Raw genomic sequence first — 25,498 nt, forward strand, 5'->3', positions numbered from 1 at the left:
CTCCGGAGAAATTATTCAGAGCGGATGACTATAGCAAATAGATTCCATACAAATTGAACAATCGGAATTAAATGCTTGTATGGAAAACTCTTTAATTTACGAGGTATCTTTACGAAATTTGGCAAGAATTATTATTTAAGGCTACGATGTAATCTCCGAAGAAATTATTCAGATTGGATGACTATAGCATACAGATTCCATATAAATTGAACAATCGGAATCAAGTGCTTGTATGGATAATTCTTTCATTTGACGAGGTATCTTTACGAAATTTGGCACGGATTGTCAGTTAAGGCAAGAATGTAATCTCCGAAGAAATAATAAAGTTCGGATGATTATAGCATATAGCTGCCATACAAACTGAATAATCGGAATCAAGTGATTGTGTGGAAAATTCTTTCATTTGACGAGGTATCTTTACGAAATTTAGCATGAATTATTATTTAAAGCTACGATGTAATCTCCGAAGAAATTATTCAGAGCGGATGACTATAGCAAATAGATTCCATACAAATTGAACAACCGGAATCAAGTTCTTGTATGGAAAACTCTTTCATTTGACGAGGTATCTTTACGAAATTTAGCACGAATTATTATTTAAGGCTACGATGTAATCTCCGGGGAAATTATTCAGAGCGGATGACTATAGCAAATAGATTCCATACAAATTGAACAATCGGAATTAAATGCTTGTATGGAAAACTCTTTAATTTACGAGGTATCTTTACGAAATTTGGCAAGAATTATTATTTAAGGCTACGATGTAATCTCCGAAGAAATTATTCAGATTGGATGACTATAGCATACAGATTCCATATAAATTGAACAATCGGAATCAAGTGCTTGTATGGATAATTCTTTCATTTGACGAGGTATCTTTACGAAATTTGGCACGGATTGTCAGTTAAGACAACAATGTTATCTCCAAAGAAATAATAAAGTTCGGATGACTATAGCATATAGCTGCCATACAAACTGAATAATCGAAATCAAGTGTTTGAATGGAAAACTCTTTCATTTGACGAGGTTTCTTCACGAAATTTGGCACGGATTGTCAGTTAAGGCAAGAATGTAATCTCCGAAGAAATAATAAAGTTCGGATGATTATAGCATATAGCTGCCATACAAACTGAATAATCGGAATCAAGTGATTGTATGGAAAATTCTTTCATTTGACGAGGTATCTTTACGAAATTTGGCGTGAATTATTATTTAAAGCTACGATGTAATCTCCGAAGAAATTATTCAGAGCGGATGACTATAGCATATAGATTCCATACAAATTGAACAACCGGAATCAAGTTCTTGTATGGAAAACTCTTTCATTTGACGAGGTATCTTTACGAAATTTGGCACGAATTATTATTTAAGGCTACGATGTAATCTCCGGGGAAATTATTCAGAGCGGATGACTATAGCAAATAGATTCCATACAAATTGAACAATCGGAATTAAATGCTTGTATGGAAAACTCTTTAATTTACGAGGTATCTTTACGAAATTTGGCAAGAATTATTATTTAAGGCTACGATTTAATCTCCGGAGAAATTATTCAGAGCGGATGACTATAGCAAATAGATTCCATACAAATTGAACAATCGGAATTAAATGCTTGTATGGAAAACTCTTTAATTTACGAGGTATCTTTACGAAATTTGGCAAGAATTATTATTTAAGGCTACGATGTAATCTCCGAAGAAATTATTCAGATTGGATGACTATAGCATACAGATTCCATATAAATTGAACAATCGGAATCAAGTGCTTGTATGGATAATTCTTTCATTTGACGAGGTATCTTTACGAAATTTGGCACGGATTGTCAGTTAAGGCAAGAATGTAATCTCCGAAGAAATAATAAAGTTCGGATGATTATAGCATATAGCTGCCATACAAACTGAATAATCGGAATCAAGTGATTGTATGGAAAATTCTTTCATTTGACGAGGTATCTTTACGAAATTTGGCATGAATTATTATTTAAAGCTACGATGTAATCTCCGAAGAAATTATTCAGAGCGGATGACTATAGCATATAGATTCCATACAAATTGAACAACCGGAATCAAGTTCTTGTATGGAAAACTCTTTCATTTGACGAGGTATCTTTACGAAATTTGGCACGAATTATTATTTAAGGCTACGATGTAATCTCCGGGGAAATTATTCAGAGCGGATGACTATAGCAAATAGATTCCATACAAATTGAACAATCGGAATTAAATGCTTGTATGGAAAACTCTTTAATTTACGAGGTATCTTTACGAAATTTGGCACGAATTATTATTTAAGGCTACGATGTAATCTCCGAAGAAATTATTCAGAGCGGATGACTATAGCATATAGATTCCATACAAATTGAACAATCGGAATCAAATTCTTGTATGGAAAACTCTTTCATTTGACGAGGCATCTTTACGAAATTTGGCACGAATTATTATTTAAGCCTACGATGTAATCTCCGAAGAAATTATTCAGTGCGGATGACTATAGCATATAGATTCCATACAAATTGAACAATCAATCGGAATCAAGTTCTTGTATGGAAAACTCTTTCATTTGACGAGGTATCTTTACGAAATTTGGCACGAATTATTATTTAAGGCTACGATTTAATCTCCGGAGAAATTATTCAGAGCGGATGACTATAGCAAATAGATTCCACACAAATTGAACAATCGGAATTAAATGCTTGTATGGAAAACTCTTTCATTTGACGAGGTATCTTTACGAAATTTGGCACGAATTATTATTTAAGGCTACGATTTAATCTCCGGAGAAATTATTCAGAGCGGATGACTATAGCAAATAGATTCCGTACAAATTGAACAATCGGAATTAAATGCTTGTATGGAAAACTCTTTAATGTACGAGGTATCTTTACGAAATTTGGCAAGAATTATTATTTAAGGCTACGATTTAATCTCCGGAGAAATTATTCAGAGCGGATGACTATAGCAAATAGATTCCGTACAAATTGAACAATCGGAATTAAATGCTTGTATGGAAAACTCTTTCATTTGACGAGGTATCTTTACGAAATTTGGCACGAATTATTATTTAAGGCTACGATTTAATCTCCGGAGAAATTATTCAGAGCGGATGACTATAGCAAATAGATTCCGTACAAATTGAACAATCGGAATTAAATGCTTGTATGGAAAACTCTTTAATGTACGAGGTATCTTTACGAAATTTGGCAAGAATTATTATTTAAGGCTACGATTTAATCTCCGGAGAAATTATTCAGAGCGGATGACTATAGCAAATAGATTCCATACAAATTGAACAATCGGAATTAAATGCTTGTATGGAAAACTCTTTAATTTACGAGGTATCTTTACGAAATTTGGCAAGAATTATTATTTAAGGCTACGATGTAATCTCCGAAGAAATTATTCAGATTGGATGACTATAGCATACAGATTCCATATAAATTGAACAATCGGAATCAAGTGCTTGTATGGATAATTCTTTCATTTGACGAGGTATCTTTACGAAATTTGGCACGGATTGTCAGTTAAGGCAAGAATGTAATCTCCGAAGAAATAATAAAGTTCGGATGATTATAGCATATAGCTGCCATACAAACTGAATAATCGGAATCAAGTGATTGTATGGAAAATTCTTTCATTTGACGAGGTATCTTTACGAAATTTGGCATGAATTATTATTTAAAGCTACGATGTAATCTCCGAAGAAATTATTCAGAGCGGATGACTATAGCATATAGATTCCATACAAATTGAACAACCGGAATCAAGTTCTTGTATGGAAAACTCTTTCATTTGACGAGGTATCTTTACGAAATTTGGCACGAATTATTATTTAAGGCTACGATGTAATCTCCGGGGAAATTATTCAGAGCGGATGACTATAGCAAATAGATTCCATACAAATTGAACAATCGGAATTAAATGCTTGTATGGAAAACTCTTTAATTTACGAGGTATCTTTACGAAATTTGGCACGAATTATTATTTAAGGCTACGATGTAATCTCCGAAGAAATTATTCAGAGCGGATGACTATAGCATATAGATTCCATACAAATTGAACAATCGGAATCAAATTCTTGTATGGAAAACTCTTTCATTTGACGAGGCATCTTTACGAAATTTGGCACGAATTATTATTTAAGCCTACGATGTAATCTCCGAAGAAATTATTCAGTGCGGATGACTATAGCATATAGATTCCATACAAATTGAACAATCAATCGGAATCAAGTTCTTGTATGGAAAACTCTTTCATTTGACGAGGTATCTTTACGAAATTTAGCACGAATTATTATTTAAGGCTACGATGTAATCTCCGGGGAAATTATTCAGAGCGGATGACTATAGCAAATAGATTCCATACAAATTGAACAATCGGAATTAAATGCTTGTATGGAAAACTTTTTAATTTACGAGGTATCTTTACGAAATTTGGCAAGAATTATTATTTAAGGCTACGATGTAATCTCCGAAGAAATTATTCAGATTGGATGACTATAGCATACAGATTCCATATAAATTGAACAATCGGAATCAAGTGCTTGTATGGATAATTCTTTCATTTGACGAGGTATCTTTACGAAATTTGGCACGAATTATTATTTAAGGCTACGATTTAATCTCCGGAGAAATTATTCAGAGCGGATGACTATAGCAAATAGATTCCATACAAATTGAACAATCGGAATTAAATGCTTGTATGGAAAACTCTTTAATTTACGAGGTATCTTTACGAAATTTGGCAAGAATTATTATTTAAGGCTACGATTTAATCTCCGGAGAAATTATTCAGAGCGGATGACTATAGCAAATAGATTCCATACAAATTGAACAATCGGAATTAAATGCTTGTATGGAAAACTCTTTAATTTACGAGGTATCTTTACGAAATTTGGCAAGAATTATTATTTAAGGCTACGATGTAATCTCCGAAGAAATTATTCAGATTGGATGACTATAGCATACAGATTCCATATAAATTGAACAATCGGAATCAAGTGCTTGTATGGATAATTCTTTCATTTGACGAGGTATCTTTACGAAATTTGGCACGGATTGTCAGTTAAGGCAAGAATGTAATCTCCGAAGAAATAATAAAGTTCGGATGATTATAGCATATAGCTGCCATACAAACTGAATAATCGGAATCAAGTGATTGTGTGGAAAATTCTTTCATTTGACGAGGTATCTTTACGAAATTTAGCATGAATTATTATTTAAAGCTACGATGTAATCTCCGAAGAAATTATTCAGAGCGGATGACTATAGCATATAGATTCCATACAAATTGAACAACCGGAATCAAGTTCTTGTATGGAAAACTCTTTCATTTGACGAGGTATCTTTACGAAATTTGGCACGAATTATTATTTAAGGCTACGATGTAATCTCCGGGGAAATTATTCAGAGCGGATGACTATAGCAAATAGATTCCATACAAATTGAACAATCGGAATTAAATGCTTGTATGGAAAACTCTTTAATTTACGAGGTATCTTTACGAAATTTGGCACGAATTATTATTTAAGGCTACGATGTAATCTCCGAAGAAATTATTCAGAGCGGATGACTATAGCATATAGATTCCATACAAATTGAACAATCGGAATCAAATTCTTGTATGGAAAACTCTTTCATTTGACGAGGCATCTTTACGAAATTTGGCACGAATTATTATTTAAGCCTACGATGTAATCTCCGAAGAAATTATTCAGTGCGGATGACTATAGCATATAGATTCCATACAAATTGAACAATCAATCGGAATCAAGTTCTTGTATGGAAAACTCTTTCATTTGACGAGGTATCTTTACGAAATTTAGCACGAATTATTATTTAAGGCTACGATGTAATCTCCGGGGAAATTATTCAGAGCGGATGACTATAGCAAATAGATTCCATACAAATTGAACAATCGGAATTAAATGCTTGTATGGAAAACTCTTTAATTTACGAGGTATCTTTACGAAATTTGGCAAGAATTATTATTTAAGGCTACGATGTAATCTCCGAAGAAATTATTCAGATTGGATGACTATAGCATACAGATTCCATATAAATTGAACAATCGGAATCAAGTGCTTGTATGGATAATTCTTTCATTTGACGAGGTATCTTTACGAAATTTGGCACGAATTATTATTTAAGGCTACGATTTAATCTCCGGAGAAATTATTCAGAGCGGATGACTATAGCAAATAGATTCCATACAAATTGAACAATCGGAATTAAATGCTTGTATGGAAAACTCTTTAATTTACGAGGTATCTTTACGAAATTTGGCAAGAATTATTATTTAAGGCTACGATTTAATCTCCGGAGAAATTATTCAGAGCGGATGACTATAGCAAATAGATTCCATACAAATTGAACAATCGGAATTAAATGCTTGTATGGAAAACTCTTTAATTTACGAGGTATCTTTACGAAATTTGGCAAGAATTATTATTTAAGGCTACGATGTAATCTCCGAAGAAATTATTCAGAGCGGATGACTATAGCATATAGATTCCATACAAATTGAACAACCGGAATCAAGTTCTTGTATGGAAAACTCTTTCATTTGACGAGGTATCTTTACGAAATTTAGCACGAATTATTATTTAAGGCTACGATGTAATCTCCGGGGAAATTATTCAGAGCGGATGACTATAGCAAATAGATTCCATACAAATTGAACAATCGGAATTAAATGCTTGTATGGAAAACTCTTTAATTTACGAGGTATCTTTACGAAATTTGGCAAGAATTATTATTTAAGGCTACGATGTAATCTCCGAAGAAATTATTCAGATTGGATGACTATAGCATACAGATTCCATATAAATTGAACAATCGGAATCAAGTGCTTGTATGGATAATTCTTTCATTTGACGAGGTATCTTTACGAAATTTGGCACGGATTGTCAGTTAAGACAACAATGTTATCTCCAAAGAAATAATAAAGTTCGGATGACTATAGCATATAGCTGCCATACAAACTGAATAATCGAAATCAAGTGTTTGAATGGAAAACTCTTTCATTTGACGAGGTTTCTTCACGAAATTTGGCACGGATTGTCAGTTAAGGCAAGAATGTAATCTCCGAAGAAATAATAAAGTTCGGATGATTATAGCATATAGCTGCCATACAAACTGAATAATCGGAATCAAGTGATTGTATGGAAAATTCTTTCATTTGACGAGGTATCTTTACGAAATTTGGCGTGAATTATTATTTAAAGCTACGATGTAATCTCCGAAGAAATTATTCAGAGCGGATGACTATAGCATATAGATTCCATACAAATTGAACAACCGGAATCAAGTTCTTGTATGGAAAACTCTTTCATTTGACGAGGTATCTTTACGAAATTTGGCACGAATTATTATTTAAGGCTACGATGTAATCTCCGGGGAAATTATTCAGAGCGGATGACTATAGCAAATAGATTCCATACAAATTGAACAATCGGAATTAAATGCTTGTATGGAAAACTCTTTAATTTACGAGGTATCTTTACGAAATTTGGCAAGAATTATTATTTAAGGCTACGATTTAATCTCCGGAGAAATTATTCAGAGCGGATGACTATAGCAAATAGATTCCATACAAATTGAACAATCGGAATTAAATGCTTGTATGGAAAACTCTTTAATTTACGAGGTATCTTTACGAAATTTGGCAAGAATTATTATTTAAGGCTACGATGTAATCTCCGAAGAAATTATTCAGATTGGATGACTATAGCATACAGATTCCATATAAATTGAACAATCGGAATCAAGTGCTTGTATGGATAATTCTTTCATTTGACGAGGTATCTTTACGAAATTTGGCACGGATTGTCAGTTAAGGCAAGAATGTAATCTCCGAAGAAATAATAAAGTTCGGATGATTATAGCATATAGCTGCCATACAAACTGAATAATCGGAATCAAGTGATTGTATGGAAAATTCTTTCATTTGACGAGGTATCTTTACGAAATTTGGCACGAATTATTATTTAAGGCTACGATGTAATCTCCGGGGAAATTATTCAGAGCGGATGACTATAGCAAATAGATTCCATACAAATTGAACAATCGGAATTAAATGCTTGTATGGAAAACTCTTTAATTTACGAGGTATCTTTACGAAATTTGGCACGAATTATTATTTAAGGCTACGATGTAATCTCCGAAGAAATTATTCAGAGCGGATGACTATAGCATATAGATTCCATACAAATTGAACAATCGGAATCAAATTCTTGTATGGAAAACTCTTTCATTTGACGAGGCATCTTTACGAAATTTGGCACGAATTATTATTTAAGCCTACGATGTAATCTCCGAAGAAATTATTCAGTGCGGATGACTATAGCATATAGATTCCATACAAATTGAACAATCAATCGGAATCAAGTTCTTGTATGGAAAACTCTTTCATTTGACGAGGTATCTTTACGAAATTTAGCACGAATTATTATTTAAGGCTACGATGTAATCTCCGGGGAAATTATTCAGAGCGGATGACTATAGCAAATAGATTCCATACAAATTGAACAATCGGAATTAAATGCTTGTATGGAAAACTCTTTAATTTACGAGGTATCTTTACGAAATTTGGCAAGAATTATTATTTAAGGCTACGATGTAATCTCCGAAGAAATTATTCAGATTGGATGACTATAGCATACAGATTCCATATAAATTGAACAATCGGAATCAAGTGCTTGTATGGATAATTCTTTCATTTGACGAGGTATCTTTACGAAATTTGGCACGAATTATTATTTAAGGCTACGATTTAATCTCCGGAGAAATTATTCAGAGCGGATGACTATAGCAAATAGATTCCATACAAATTGAACAATCGGAATTAAATGCTTGTATGGAAAACTCTTTAATTTACGAGGTATCTTTACGAAATTTGGCAAGAATTATTATTTAAGGCTACGATTTAATCTCCGGAGAAATTATTCAGAGCGGATGACTATAGCAAATAGATTCCATACAAATTGAACAATCGGAATTAAATGCTTGTATGGAAAACTCTTTAATTTACGAGGTATCTTTACGAAATTTGGCAAGAATTATTATTTAAGGCTACGATGTAATCTCCGAAGAAATTATTCAGATTGGATGACTATAGCATACAGATTCCATATAAATTGAACAATCGGAATCAAGTGCTTGTATGGATAATTCTTTCATTTGACGAGGTATCTTTACGAAATTTGGCACGGATTGTCAGTTAAGGCAAGAATGTAATCTCCGAAGAAATAATAAAGTTCGGATGATTATAGCATATAGCTGCCATACAAACTGAATAATCGGAATCAAGTGATTGTGTGGAAAATTCTTTCATTTGACGAGGTATCTTTACGAAATTTAGCATGAATTATTATTTAAAGCTACGATGTAATCTCCGAAGAAATTATTCAGAGCGGATGACTATAGCATATAGATTCCATACAAATTGAACAACCGGAATCAAGTTCTTGTATGGAAAACTCTTTCATTTGACGAGGTATCTTTACGAAATTTGGCACGAATTATTATTTAAGGCTACGATGTAATCTCCGGGGAAATTATTCAGAGCGGATGACTATAGCAAATAGATTCCATACAAATTGAACAATCGGAATTAAATGCTTGTATGGAAAACTCTTTAATTTACGAGGTATCTTTACGAAATTTGGCACGAATTATTATTTAAGGCTACGATGTAATCTCCGAAGAAATTATTCAGAGCGGATGACTATAGCATATAGATTCCATACAAATTGAACAATCGGAATCAAATTCTTGTATGGAAAACTCTTTCATTTGACGAGGCATCTTTACGAAATTTGGCACGAATTATTATTTAAGCCTACGATGTAATCTCCGAAGAAATTATTCAGTGCGGATGACTATAGCATATAGATTCCATACAAATTGAACAATCAATCGGAATCAAGTTCTTGTATGGAAAACTCTTTCATTTGACGAGGTATCTTTACGAAATTTAGCACGAATTATTATTTAAGGCTACGATGTAATCTCCGGGGAAATTATTCAGAGCGGATGACTATAGCAAATAGATTCCATACAAATTGAACAATCGGAATTAAATGCTTGTATGGAAAACTCTTTAATTTACGAGGTATCTTTACGAAATTTGGCAAGAATTATTATTTAAGGCTACGATGTAATCTCCGAAGAAATTATTCAGATTGGATGACTATAGCATACAGATTCCATATAAATTGAACAATCGGAATCAAGTGCTTGTATGGATAATTCTTTCATTTGACGAGGTATCTTTACGAAATTTGGCACGAATTATTATTTAAGGCTACGATTTAATCTCCGGAGAAATTATTCAGAGCGGATGACTATAGCAAATAGATTCCATACAAATTGAACAATCGGAATTAAATGCTTGTATGGAAAACTCTTTAATTTACGAGGTATCTTTACGAAATTTGGCAAGAATTATTATTTAAGGCTACGATTTAATCTCCGGAGAAATTATTCAGAGCGGATGACTATAGCAAATAGATTCCATACAAATTGAACAATCGGAATTAAATGCTTGTATGGAAAACTCTTTAATTTACGAGGTATCTTTACGAAATTTGGCAAGAATTATTATTTAAGGCTACGATGTAATCTCCGAAGAAATTATTCAGAGCGGATGACTATAGCATATAGATTCCATACAAATTGAACAACCGGAATCAAGTTCTTGTATGGAAAACTCTTTCATTTGACGAGGTATCTTTACGAAATTTAGCACGAATTATTATTTAAGGCTACGATGTAATCTCCGGGGAAATTATTCAGAGCGGATGACTATAGCAAATAGATTCCATACAAATTGAACAATCGGAATTAAATGCTTGTATGGAAAACTCTTTAATTTACGAGGTATCTTTACGAAATTTGGCAAGAATTATTATTTAAGGCTACGATGTAATCTCCGAAGAAATTATTCAGATTGGATGACTATAGCATACAGATTCCATATAAATTGAACAATCGGAATCAAGTGCTTGTATGGATAATTCTTTCATTTGACGAGGTATCTTTACGAAATTTGGCACGGATTGTCAGTTAAGACAACAATGTTATCTCCAAAGAAATAATAAAGTTCGGATGACTATAGCATATAGCTGCCATACAAACTGAATAATCGAAATCAAGTGTTTGAATGGAAAACTCTTTCATTTGACGAGGTTTCTTCACGAAATTTGGCACGGATTGTCAGTTAAGGCAAGAATGTAATCTCCGAAGAAATAATAAAGTTCGGATGATTATAGCATATAGCTGCCATACAAACTGAATAATCGGAATCAAGTGATTGTATGGAAAATTCTTTCATTTGACGAGGTATCTTTACGAAATTTGGCGTGAATTATTATTTAAAGCTACGATGTAATCTCCGAAGAAATTATTCAGAGCGGATGACTATAGCATATAGATTCCATACAAATTGAACAACCGGAATCAAGTTCTTGTATGGAAAACTCTTTCATTTGACGAGGTATCTTTACGAAATTTGGCACGAATTATTATTTAAGGCTACGATGTAATCTCCGGGGAAATTATTCAGAGCGGATGACTATAGCAAATAGATTCCATACAAATTGAACAATCGGAATTAAATGCTTGTATGGAAAACTCTTTAATTTACGAGGTATCTTTACGAAATTTGGCAAGAATTATTATTTAAGGCTACGATTTAATCTCCGGAGAAATTATTCAGAGCGGATGACTATAGCAAATAGATTCCATACAAATTGAACAATCGGAATTAAATGCTTGTATGGAAAACTCTTTAATTTACGAGGTATCTTTACGAAATTTGGCAAGAATTATTATTTAAGGCTACGATGTAATCTCCGAAGAAATTATTCAGATTGGATGACTATAGCATACAGATTCCATATAAATTGAACAATCGGAATCAAGTGCTTGTATGGATAATTCTTTCATTTGACGAGGTATCTTTACGAAATTTGGCACGGATTGTCAGTTAAGGCAAGAATGTAATCTCCGAAGAAATAATAAAGTTCGGATGATTATAGCATATAGCTGCCATACAAACTGAATAATCGGAATCAAGTGATTGTATGGAAAATTCTTTCATTTGACGAGGTATCTTTACGAAATTTGGCATGAATTATTATTTAAAGCTACGATGTAATCTCCGAAGAAATTATTCAGAGCGGATGACTATAGCATATATATTCCATACAAATTGAACAACCGGAATCAAGTTCTTGTATGGAAAACTCTTTCATTTGACGAGGTATCTTTACGAAATTTGGCACGAATTATTATTTAAGGCTACGATGTAATCTCCGGGGAAATTATTCAGAGCGGATGACTATAGCAAATAGATTCCATACAAATTGAACAATCGGAATTAAATGCTTGTATGGAAAACTCTTTAATTTACGAGGTATCTTTACGAAATTTGGCACGAATTATTATTTAAGGCTACGATGTAATCTCCGAAGAAATTATTCAGAGCGGATGACTATAGCATATAGATTCCATACAAATTGAACAATCGGAATCAAATTCTTGTATGGAAAACTCTTTCATTTGACGAGGCATCTTTACGAAATTTGGCACGAATTATTATTTAAGCCTACGATGTAATCTCCGAAGAAATTATTCAGTGCGGATGACTATAGCATATAGATTCCATACAAATTGAACAATCAATCGGAATCAAGTTCTTGTATGGAAAACTCTTTCATTTGACGAGGTATCTTTACGAAATTTGGCACGAATTATTATTTAAGGCTACGATTTAATCTCCGGAGAAATTATTCAGAGCGGATGACTATAGCAAATAGATTCCATACAAATTGAACAATCGGAATTAAATGCTTGTATGGAAAACTCTTTCATTTGACGAGGTATCTTTACGAAATTTGGCACGAATTATTATTTAAGGCTACGATTTAATCTCCGGAGAAATTATTCAGAGCGGATGACTATAGCAAATAGATTCCGTACAAATTGAACAATCGGAATTAAATGCTTGTATGGAAAACTCTTTAATGTACGAGGTATCTTTACGAAATTTGGCAAGAATTATTATTTAAGGCTACGATTTAATCTCCGGAGAAATTATTCAGAGCGGATGACTATAGCAAATAGATTCCATACAAATTGAACAATCGGAATTAAATGCTTGTATGGAAAACTCTTTAATTTACGAGGTATCTTTACGAAATTTGGCAAGAATTATTATTTAAGGCTACGATGTAATCTCCGAAGAAATTATTCAGATTGGATGACTATAGCATACAGATTCCATATAAATTGAACAATCGGAATCAAGTGCTTGTATGGATAATTCTTTCATTTGACGAGGTATCTTTACGAAATTTGGCACGGATTGTCAGTTAAGGCAAGAATGTAATCTCCGAAGAAATAATAAAGTTCGGATGATTATAGCATATAGCTGCCATACAAACTGAATAATCGGAATCAAGTGATTGTATGGAAAATTCTTTCATTTGACGAGGTATCTTTACGAAATTTGGCATGAATTATTATTTAAAGCTTCGATGTAATCTCCGAAGAAATTATTCAGAGCGGATGACTATAGCATATAGATTCCATACAAATTGAACAACCGGAATCAAGTTCTTGTATGGAAAACTCTTTCATTTGACGAGGTATCTTTACGAAATTTGGCACGAATTATTATTTAAGGCTACGATGTAATCTCCGGGGAAATTATTCAGAGCGGATGACTATAGCAAATAGATTCCATACAAATTGAACAATCGGAATTAAATGCTTGTATGGAAAACTCTTTAATTTACGAGGTATCTTTACGAAATTTGGCAAGAATTATTATTTAAGGCTACGATGTAATCTCCGAAGAAATTATTCAGATTGGATGACTATAGCATACAGATTCCATATAAATTGAACAATCGGAATCAAGTGCTTGTATGGATAATTCTTTCATTTGACGAGGTATCTTTACGAAATTTGGCACGGATTGTCAGTTAAGACAACAATGTTATCTCCAAAGAAATAATAAAGTTCGGATGACTATAGCATATAGCTGCCATACAAACTGAATAATCGAAATCAAGTGTTTGAATGGAAAACTCTTTCATTTGTCGAGGTATCTTTACGAAATTTGGCACGAATTATTATTTAAGGCTACGATGTAATCTCCGGAGAAATTATTCAGAGCGGATGACTATAGCAAATAGATTCCATATAAATTGAACAATCGGAATTAAATGCTTGTATGGAAAACTCTTTAATTTACGAGGTATCTTTACGAAATTTGGCAAGAATTATTATTTAAGGCTAGGATGTAATCTCCGAAGAAATTATTTAAATTGGATGACTATAGCATACAGATTCCATATAAATTGAACAATCGGCATCAAGTGCTTGTATGGATAATTCTTTCATTTGACGAGGTATCTTTACGAAATTTGGCACGGATTGTCAGTTAAGACAACAATGTTATCTCCAAAGAAATAATAAAGTTTGGATGATTATAGCATATAGCTGCCATACAAACTGAATAATTGGAATTAAGTGCTTGTATGAAAAACTCTTTCATTTGACGAGGTTTCTTCACGAAATTTGGCACGGATTGTCAGTTAAGGCAAGAATGTAATCTCCGAAGAAATAATAAAGTTCGGATGATTATAGCATATAGCTGCCATACAAACTGAATAATCGGAATCAAGTGATTGTATGGAAAACTCTTTCATTTGACGAGGTATCTTTACGAAATTTGGCGTGAATTATTATTTACAGCTACGATGTAATCTCCGAAGAAATTATTCAGAGCGGATGACTATAGCATATAGATTCCATACAAATTGAACAATCGGAGTCAAGTTCTTGTATGGAAAACTCTTTCATTTGACGAGGTATCTTTACGAAATTTGGCATGAATTATTATTTAAGGCTACGATTTAATCTCCGGAGAAATTATTCAGAGCGGATGACTATAGCAAATAGATTCCATACAAATTGAACAATCGGAATTAAATGCTTGTATGGCAAACTCTATAATTTACGAGGTATCTTTACGAAATTTGGCAAGAATTATTATTTAAGGCTACGATGTAATCTCCGAAGAAATTATTCAGATTGGATGACTATAGCATACAGATTCCATATAAATTGAACAATCGGAATCAAGTGCTTGTATGGATAATTCTTTCATTTGACGAGGTATTTTTACGAAATTTGGCACGGATTGTCAGTTAAGACAACAATATTATCTCCAAAGAAATAATAAAGTTCGAATGACTATAGCATATAGCTGCCATACAAACTGAATAATCGGAATCAAGTGCTTGAATGGAAAACTCTTTCATTTGTCGAGGTATCTTTATGAAATTTGGCACGGATTGTCAGTTTAAGCAAGAATGTAATCTCCGAAGAAATTATTCAGATCGGATGAATATAGCATATAGATTCCATACAAACTGAACTATCGGAATCAAGTGCTTGAATGGAAAACTCTTTTATTTGACGAGGTATCTTTACGAAATTTGGCACGAATTATTATTTAAGTCTACGATGTAATCTCCGAAGAAATTATTCAGAGCGGATGACTATAGCATATAGATTCCATACAAATTGAACAATCGGAATCAAGTTCTTGTATGGAAAACTCTTTCATTTGACGAGGTATCTTTACGAAATTTGGGACGAATTATTATTTAAGGCTACGATGTAATCTCCGAAGAAATTATTCAGAGCGGATGACTATAGCATATAGATTCCATACAAATTGAACAATCGGAATCAAGTTCTTGTATGGAAAACTCTTTCATTTGACGAGGTATCTTTACGAAATTTGGCACGAATTATTATTTAAGTCTACGATGTAATCTCCGAAGAAATTATTCAGAGCGGATGACTATAGCATATAGATTCCATACAAATTGAACAATCGGAATCAAGTTCTTGTATGGAAAACTCTTTCATTTGACGAGGTATCTTTACGAAATTTGGGACGAATTATTATTTAAGGCTACGATGTAATCTCCGAAGAAATTATTCAGAGCGGATGACTATAGCATATAGATTCCATACAAATTGAACAATCGGAATCAACTTCTTGTATGGAAAACTCTTTCATTTGACGAGGTATCTTTACGAAATTTGGCACGAATTATTATTTAAGGCTACGATGTAATCTCCGAAGAAATTATTCAGAGCGGATGACTATAGCATATAGATTCCATACAAATTGAACAATCGGAATCAAGTTCTTGTATAGAAAACTCTTTCATTTGACGAGGTATCTTTACGAAATTTGGCACGAATTATTATTTAAGGCTACGATGTAATCTCCGAAGAAATTATTCAGAGCGGATGACTATAGCATATAGATTCCATACAAATTGAACAATCGGAATCAAGTGCTTGTATGGAAAACTCTTTCATTGACGAGGTATCTTTACGAAATTTGGGACGAATTATTATTTAAGGCTACGATGTAATCTCCGAAGAAATTATTCAGAGCGGATGACTATAGCATATAGATTTCATATAAATTGAACAATCGGAATCAAATTCTTGTATGGAAAACTCTTTCATTTGACGAGGTATCTTTACGAAATTTGGCACGAATTATTATTTAAGGCTACGATGTAATCTCCGAAGAAATTATTCAGAGCGGATGACTATAGCATATAGATTCCATACAAATTGAACAATCGGAATCAAATTCTTGTATGGAAAACTCTTTAATTTGACGAGGTATCTTTACGAAATTTGGCACGAATTATTATTTAAGCCTACGATTTAATCTCCGAAGAAATTATTCAGAGCGGATGACTAGAGCATATAGATTCCATACAAATTGAACAATCGGAATCAAATTCTTGTATGGAAAACTCTTTCATTTGACGAGGTATCTTTACGAAATTTGGGACGAATTATTATTAAAGGCTACGATGTAATCTCCGAAGAAATTATTCAGAGCGGATGACTATAGCATATAGATTCCATACAAATTGAACAATCGGAATCAAGTTCTTGTATAGAAAACACTTTCATTTGACTAGGTATCTTTACGAAATTTGGCACGAATTATTATTTAAGGCTACGATGTAATCTCCGAAGAAATTATTCAGAGCGGATGACTATAGCATATAGATTCCATACAAATTGAACAATCGGAATCAAATTCTTGTATGGAAAACTCTTTCATTTGACGAGGTATCTTTACGAAATTTGGCACGAATTATTATTTAAGCCTACGATGTAATCTCCGAAGAAATTATTCAGAGCGGATGACTATAGCATATAGATTCCATACAAATTGAACAATCGGAATCAAATGCTTGTATGGAAAACTCTTTCATTTGACGAGGTATCTTTACGAAATTTGGCACGAATTATTATTTAAGGCTACGATGTAATCTCCGAAGAAATTATTCAGAGCGGATGACTATAGCATATAGATTCCATACAAATTGAACAATCGGAATCAAGTGCTTGTATGGAAAACTCTTTCATTTGACGAGGTATCTTTACGAAATTTGGGACGAATTATTATTTAAGGCTACGATGTAATCTCCGAAGAAATTATTCAGAGCGGATGACTATAGCATATAGATTCCATACAAATTGAACAATCGGAATCAAATTCTTGTATGGAAAACTCTTTCATTTGAGGAGGTATCTTTACGAAATTTGGGACGAATTATTATTTAAGGCTACGATGTAATCTCCGAAGAAATTATTCAGAGCGGATGACTATAGCATATAGATTCCATACAAATTGAACAATCGGAATCAAGTTCTTGTATAGAAAACTCTTTCATTTGACTAGGTATCTTTACGAAATTTGGCACGAATTATTATTTAAGGCTACGATGTAATCTCCGAAGAAATTATTCAGAGCGGATGACTATAGCATATAGATTCCATACAAATTGAACAATCGGAATCAAGTTCTTGTATAGAAAACTCTTTCATTTGACGAGGTATCTTTACGAAATTTGGCACGAATTATTATTTAAGGCTACGATGTATACTCCGAAGAAATTATTCAGAGCGGATGACTATAGCATATAGATTCCATACAAATTGAACAATCGGAATCAAGTGCTTGTATGGAAAACTCTTTCATTTGACGAGGTATCTTTACGAAATTTGGGACGAATTATTATTAAAGGCTACGATGTAATCTCCGAAGAAATTATTCAGAGCGGATGACTATAGCATATAGATTCCATACAAATTGAACAATCGGAATCAAGTTCTTGTATAGAAAACTCTTTCATTTGTCTAGGTATCTTTACGAAATTTGGCACGAATTATTATTTAAGCCTACGATGTAATCTCCGAAGAAATTATTCAGAGCGGATGACTATAGCATATAGATTCCATACAAATTGAACAATCGGAATCAAGTTCTTGTATAGAAAACTCTTTCATTTGACGAGGTATCTTTACGAAATTTGGCACGAATTATTTTTTAAGGCTACGATGTAATCTTCGAAGAAATTATTCAGAGCGGATGACTATAGCATATAGATTCCATACAAATTGAACAATCGGAATCAAGTGCTTGTATGGAAAACTCTTTCATTTGACGAGGTATCTTTACGAAATTTGGGACGAATTATTATTTAAGGCTACGATGTAATCTCCGAAGAAATTATTCAGAGCGGATGACTATAGCATATAGATTCCATACAAATTAAACAATCGGAATCAAATTCTTGTATGGAAAACTCTTTCATTTGACGAGGTATCTTTACGAAATTTGGCACGAATTATTATTTAAGCCTACGATGTAATCTCCGAAGAAATTATTCAGAGCGGATGACTATAGCATATAGATTCCATACAAATTGAACAATCGGAATCAAGTGCTTGTATGGAAAACTCTTTCATTTGACGAGGTATCTTTACGAAATTTGGGACGAATTATTATTTAAGGCTACGATGTAATCTCCGAAGAAATTATTCAGAGCGGATGACTATAGCATATAGATTCCATACAAATTGAACAATCGGAATCAAATTCTTGTATGGATAACTCTTTCATTTGACGAGGTATCTTTACGAAATTTGGCACGAATTATTATTTAAGCCTACGATGTAATCTCCGAAGGAATTATTCAGAGCGGATGACTATAGCATATAGATTCCATACAAATTGAACAATCGGAATCAAGTGCTTGTATAGAAAACTCTTTCATTTGACTAGGTATCTTTACGAAATTTGGCACGAATTATTATTTAAGGCTACGATGTAATCTCCGAAGAAATTATTCAGAGCGGATGACTATAGCATATAGATTCCATACAAATTGAACAATCGGAATCAAATGCTTGTATGGAAAACTCTTTCATTTAACAAGGTATCTTTACGAAATTTGGCACGAATTATTATTTAAGGCTACGATGTAATCTCCGAAGAAATTATTCAGAGCGGATGACTATAGCATATAGATTCCATACAAATTGAACAATCGGAATCAAATGCTTGTATGGAAAACTCTTTCATTTAACGAGGTATCTTTACGAAATTTGGGACGAATTATTATTTAAGGCTACGATGTAATCTCCGAAGAAATTATTCAGAGCGGATGACTATAGCATATAGATTCCATACAAATTGAACAATCGGAATCAAATTCTTGTATGGAAAACTCTTTCATTTGACGAGGTATCTTTACGAAATTTGGCACGAATTATTATTTAAGCCTACGATGTAATCTCCGAAGGAATTATTTAGAGCGGATGACTATAGCATATAGATTCCATACAAATTGAACAATCGGAATCAAGTGCTTGTATAGAAAACTCTTTCATTTGACTAGGTATCTTTACGAAATTTGGCACGAATTATTATTTAAGGCTACGATGTAATCTCCGAAGAAATTATTCAGAGCGGATGACTATAGCATATAGATTCCATACAAATTGAACAATCGGAATCAAATGCTTGTATGGAAAACTCTTTCATTTAACGAGGTATCTTTACGAAATTTGGCACGAATTATTATTTAAGGCTACGATGTAATCTCCGAAGAAATTATTCAGAGCGGATGACTATAGCATATAGATTCCATACAAATTGAACAATCGGAATCAAGTGCTTGTATGGAAAACTCTTTCATTTGACGAGGTATCTTTACGAAATTTGGCACGGATTGTCAGTTAAGACAACAATGTAATCTCCAAACAAATAATAAATTTTGGATGATTACAGCATATAGCTGCCATACAAACTGAATAATCGGAATCAAATTCTTGTATGGAAAACTCTTTCATTTGACGAGGTATCTTTACGAAATTTGGCACGATATATAACTTAAGGCTACGATGTAATCTCCGAAGAAATCATTCAGAGCGGATGACTATAGCATATAGATTCCATACAAACTTAACAACCGGAATCAAGTTCATGTATAGAAAACTCTTTCATTTGACTAGGTATCTTTACGAAATTTGGCACGAATTATTATTTAAGGCTACGATGTAATCTCCGAAGAAATTATTCAGAGCGGATGACTATAGCATATAGATTCCATACAAATTGAACAATCGGAATCAAGTGCTTGTATGGAAAACTCTTTCATTTGGCGAGGTATCTTTACGAAATTTGGCAAGAATTACTATTTAAGGCTACGATATAATCTCCGAAGAAATTATTCAGATCGGATGACTATAGCGTATAGATTCCATGTAAATTGAACAATTGGAATCAAGTGCTTGTATGGATAATTCTTTCATTTGACGAGGTATCTTTACGAAATTTGGCACGGATTGCAGTTAAGACAACAATGTAATCTCCAAAGAAATAATAAAGTTTGGATGATTATAGCATATAGCTGCCATACAAACTGAATAATCGGAATCAAGTGCTTGTATGAAAAACTCTTTCATTTGACGAGGTTTCTTCACGAAATTTGGCACGGATTGTCAGTTAACACAACAATGTAATCTCCAAAGAAATAATAAAGTTCGGATGATTATAGCATATAGCTGCCATACAAACTGAATAATCGGAATCAAGTGCTTGTATGGAAAACTCTTTCATTTGACGAGGTATCTTTACGAAATTTGGCATGAATTATTATTTAAAATTACGATGTAATCTCCGAAGAAATTATTCAGAGCGGATGACTATAGCATATAGATTCCATACAAATTAAACAATCGGAATCAAGTTCTTGTATGGAAAACTCTTTCATTTGACGAGGTATCTTTACGAAATTTGGCACGAATTATTATTTAAGTCTACGATGTAATCTCCGAAGAAATTATTCAGAGCGGATGACTATAGCATATAGATTCCATACAAATTGAACAATCGGAATCAAGTTCTTGTATGGAAAACTCTTTCATTTGACGAGGTATCTTTACGAAATTTGGGACGAATTATTATTTAAGGCTACGATGTAATCTCCGAAGAAATTATTCAGAGCGGATGACTATAGCATATAGATTCCATACAAATTGAACAATCGGAATCAAATTCTTGTATGGAAAACTCTTTCATTTGACGAGGTATCTTTACGAAATTTGGCACGAATTATTATTTAAGCATACGATGTAATCTCCGAAGAAATTATTCAGAGCGGATGACTATAGCATATAGATTCCATACAAATTGAACAATCGGAATCAAATGCTTGTATGGAAAACTCTTTCATTTAACGAGGTGTCTTTACGAAATTTGGCACGAATTATTTTTTAAGGCTACGATGTAATCTTCGAAGAAATTATTCAGAGCGGATGACTATAGCATATAGATTCCATACAAATTGAACAATCGGAATCAAGTGCTTGTATGGAACAGCTCTTTCATTTGACGAGGTATCTTTACGAAATTTGGCAAGAATTACTATTTTAGGCTACGATGTAATCTCCGAAGAAATTATTCAGATCAGATGACTATAGCATATAGATTCCATATAAATTGAACAATCGGAATCAAGTGCTTGTATGGATAATTCTTTCATTTGACGAGGTATCTTTACGAAATTTGGCACGGATTGTCAGTTAAGACAACAATGTAATCTCCAAAGAAATAATAAAGTTTGGATGATTACAGCATATAGCTGCTATACAAACTGAATAATCGGAATAAAGTGCTTGTATGACAAACTCTTCCATTTGACGAGGTTTCTTCAATAAATTTGGCACGGATTGTCAGTTAAGGCAAGAATGTAATCTCCGAAGAAATAATAAAGTTCGGATGATTATAGCATATAGCTGCCATACAAACTGAATAATCGGAATAAAGTGCTTGTATGGAAATCTCTTTCATTTGACGAGGTATCTTTACGATATTTGGCACGAATTATTATTTAAGGCTACGATGTAATCTCCGAAGAAATTATTCAGAGCGGATGACTATAGCATATAGATTCCATACAAATTGAACAATCGGAATCAAGTGCTTGTATGGAAAACTCTTTCATTTGACGAGGTATCTTTACGAAATTTGGCACGAATTATTATTTAAGTCTACGATGTAATCTCCGGGGAAATTATTCAGAGCGGATGACTATAGCATATAGATTCCATACAAATTGAACAATCGGAATAAAGTTCTTGTATGGAAAACTCTTTCATTTGACGAGGTATCTTTACGAAATTTGGGACGAATTATTATTTAAGGCTACGATGTAATCTCCGAAGAATATATTCAGTTCGGATGACTATAGCATATAGATTCCATACAAATTAAACAATCGGAATCAAGTTCTTGTATAGAAAACTCTTTCATTTGACTAGGTATCTTTACGAAATTTGGCACGAATTATTATTTAAGGCTACGATGTAATCTCCGAAGAAATTATTCAGAGCGGATGACTATAGCATATAGATTCCATACAAATTGAACAATCGGAATCAAATTCTTGTATGGAAAACTCTTTCATTTGAGGAGGTATCTTTACGAAATTTGGGACGAATTATTATTTAAGGCTACGATGTAATCTCCGAAGAAATTATTCAGAGCGGATGACTATAGCATATAGATTCCATACAAATTGAACAATCGGAATCAAGTGCTTGTATGGAAAACTCTTTCATTTGACGAGGTATCTTTACGAAATTTGGCACGAATTATTATTTAAGTCTACGATGTTATCTCCGGGGAAATTATTCAGAGCGGATGACTATAGCATATAGATTCCATACAAATTGAACAATCGGAATAAAGTTCTTGTATGGAAAACTCTTTCATTTGACGAGGTATCTTTACGAAATTTGGGACGAATTATTATCTAAGGCTACGATGTAATCTCCGAAGAAATTATTCAGAGCGGATGACTATAGCATATAGATTCCATACAAATTGAACAATCGGAATAAAGTGCTTGTATGGAAAACTCTTTCATTTGACGAGGTATCTTTACGAAATTTGGCACGGATTGTCAGTTAAGACAACAATGTAATCTCCAAAGAAATAATAAATTTTGGATGATTACAGCATATAGCTGCCATACAAACTGAATAATCGGAATCAAGTGCTTGTATGGAAAACTCTTTCATTTGACGAGGTATCTTTACGAAATTTGGCACGATATATAACTTAAGGCTACGATGTAATCTCCGAAGAAATCATTCAGAGCGGATGACTATAGCATATAGATTCCATACAAACTTAACAACCGGAATCAAGTTCATGTATAGAAAACTCTTTCATTTGACTAGGTATCTTTACGAAATTTGGCACGAATTATTATTTAAGGCTACGATGTAATCTCCGAAGAAATTATTCAGAGCGGATGACTATAGCATATAGATTCCATACAAATTGAACAATCGGAATCAAGTGCTTGTATGGAAAACTCTTTCATTTGGCGAGGTATCTTTACGAAATTTGGCAAGAATTACTATTTAAGGCTACGATATAATCTCCGAAGAAATTATTCAGATCGGATGACTATAGCGTATAGATTCCATGTAAATTGAACAATTGGAATCAAGTGCTTGTATGGATAATTCTTTCATTTGACGAGGTATCTTTACGAAATTTGGCACGGATTGCAGTTAAGACAACAATGTAATCTCCAAAGAAATAATAAAGTTTGGATGATTATAGCATATAGCTGCCATACAAACTGAATAATCGGAATCAAGTGCTTGTATGAAAAACTCTTTCATTTGACGAGGTTTCTTCACGAAATTTGGCACGGATTGTCAGTTAACACAACAATGTAATCTCCAAAGAAATAATAAAGTTCGGATGATTATAGCATATAGCTGCCATACAAACTGAATAATCGGAATCAAGTGCTTGTATGGAAAACTCTTTCATTTGACGAGGTATCTTTACGAAATTTGGCATGAATTATTATTTAAAATTACGATGTAATCTCCGAAGAAATTATTCAGAGCGGATGACTATAGCATATAGATTCCATACAAATTAAACAATCGGAATCAAGTTCTTGTATGGAAAACTCTTTCATTTGACGAGGTATCTTTACGAAATTTGGCACGAATTATTATTTAAGTCTACGATGTAATCTCCGAAGAAATTATTCAGAGCGGATGACTATAGCATATAGATTCCATACAAATTGAACAATCGGAATCAAGTTCTTGTATGGAAAACTCTTTCATTTGACGAGGTATCTTTACGAAATTTGGGACGAATTATTATTTAAGGCTACGATGTAATCTCCGAAGAAATTATTCAGAGCGGATGACTATAGCATATAGATTCCATACAAATTGAACAATCGGAATCAAATTCTTGTATGGAAAACTCTTTCATTTGACGAGGTATCTTTACGAAATTTGGCACGAATTATTATTTAAGCATACGATGTAATCTCCGAAGAAATTATTCAGAGCGGATGACTATAGCATATAGATTCCATACAAATTGAACAATCGGAATCAAATGCTTGTATGGAAAACTCTTTCATTTAACGAGGTGTCTTTACGAAATTTGGCACGAATTATTTTTTAAGGCTACGATGTAATCTTCGAAGAAATTATTCAGAGCGGATGACTATAGCATATAGATTCCATACAAACTTAACAACCGGAATCAAGTTCATGTATAGAAAACTCTTTCATTTGACTAGGTATCTTTACGAAATTTGGCACGAATTATTATTTAAGGCTACGATGTAATCTCCGAAGAAATTATTCAGAGCGGATGACTATAGCATATAGATTCCATACAAATTGAACAATCGGAATCAAGTGCTTGTATGGAAAACTCTTTCATTTGACGAGGTATCTTTACGAAATTTGGCACGAATTATTATTTAAGTCTACGATGTAATCTCCGGGGAAATTATTCAGAGCGGATGACTATAGCATATAGATTCCATACAAATTGAACAATCGGAATAAAGTTCTTGTATGGAAAACTCTTTCATTTGACGAGGTATCTTTACGAAATTTGGGACGAATTATTATCTAAGGCTACGATGTAATCTCCGAAGAAATTATTCAGAGCGGATGACTATAGCATATAGATTCCATACAAATTGAACAATCGGAATCAAGTGCTTGTATGGAAAACTCTTTCATTTGACG

This window comes from Bactrocera oleae, chromosome Y, assembly GCF_042242935.1.
Source record: "Bactrocera oleae isolate idBacOlea1 chromosome Y, idBacOlea1, whole genome shotgun sequence".
Taxonomy (NCBI): domain Eukaryota; kingdom Metazoa; phylum Arthropoda; class Insecta; order Diptera; family Tephritidae; genus Bactrocera; species Bactrocera oleae.